This window comes from Limanda limanda, chromosome 15, assembly GCF_963576545.1.
Source record: "Limanda limanda chromosome 15, fLimLim1.1, whole genome shotgun sequence".
NCBI classification, from domain to species: Eukaryota; Metazoa; Chordata; class Actinopteri; order Pleuronectiformes; family Pleuronectidae; genus Limanda; species Limanda limanda.
Window position 1 is genome coordinate 14,074,040 of NC_083650.1, and position 1,206 is coordinate 14,075,245.

Consider the following 1,206-nt stretch of genomic DNA (forward strand, 5'->3'; position numbering starts at 1 on the left):
CGCGGGCCCGGTGTGGACGAGTCGAGGCGGAGAAGACGGATGCACAGTCCCTGAGTTACGGTGAGCTAGAGACGCCATGCTAACCACTAAGCTAACCCTACATCTGAAAGCATGTCCGCCACTCTTTGGGATAGCGAGAAAGTTGCTAAAATACGAATACAGCATCGAGTGCTGGAGCAGATCTAGTGCATGTGTAAATATGTATGAATTACTTAGATGTAACAGTTTGTTCTCGTTAAGTTTTTTCATCAACGTGACTTTTTTCTGTATGTTTTCACAGCCTCAGCCCCCCCCCCCCCACACACACACACACACACAAACAAAGAGGCGTTAGGCTGAGACGCTGAAAGTCCGGATTTAAAGTGCAGAAAATTAAGCCATTGAATGTAAGTAACTGTTTATGAATTGTTTTGGTGTTTTTTTGCTGTGGATCTTCCAACGGTGATGCAGCGCGGCTATTTCCGTTTATTAATAATAAAGTCATGTTACATGTGTTGTTTTCCAGCTGCCTGTCCATGACGTACAAAGACACACTATGAGCCAGAATGATCCGACCAGACCTTACATCAGCATTGAGGAGTTGTCGGAGAAGAAAGAGGGTAAGGTTATATTCATTAAATAATTTTCCAGTTACATGTAAAGGTGTATGTTGTCATTGAACTGTGCTAATTTTACTGAATGTGTTTACAGCTGATTGAAGCGGGACAGATGACATGGATCCATCCTTCCACAGCCAGGAGTGCACCGACCTGTGTCCCACACTTCATATAAGACTGGAAGCTACACTGATCTCACAGCTACACACCACAGACGTCTACACACTGGAGAAGATTCAGACAGAGTCCCACAAAGAAGTCATGACCCAGAGGCTGCAGAGAAACATTTCAAGCCTCACCTGAGATTTTGTACAATATTTTTGCTGTATGTAAATAAAGCTTTGACTCCACATATACCTTGTTCACATTTGTTCCCTGTACAATATGTTCACCTATAGCATCAAGCATCACATGAATGTTTAGTTTTAATTAACTGCAGTGCTTTTGGTAAAGGCTTACTTATAAATAATAATAAATATATACATATAATATATAATAATATATATAATAATATATAATATATACATTTTTATTATAAATATTGTGTGGGAGGGGCTTACCCCACGTGCGGAATGCTGTGACCCCACGTGTGCACTGCAATGACCCATAA

At 41.0% G+C, this 1,206-nt stretch overlaps 1 long non-coding RNA gene across 1 annotated transcript; it reads left to right on the forward strand.

Annotated features, from left to right (window-relative positions):
• The first annotated feature begins 285 nt into the window (after positions 1 to 285).
• LOC133020726 (uncharacterized) lies at positions 286 to 961 on the forward strand. The gene is made up of 3 exons (XR_009682937.1): positions 286 to 386; positions 506 to 599; positions 691 to 961. It is a non-coding gene; the product is annotated as an uncharacterized LOC133020726 (long non-coding RNA).
• The last annotated feature ends 245 nt before the right edge of the window (positions 962 to 1,206 follow it).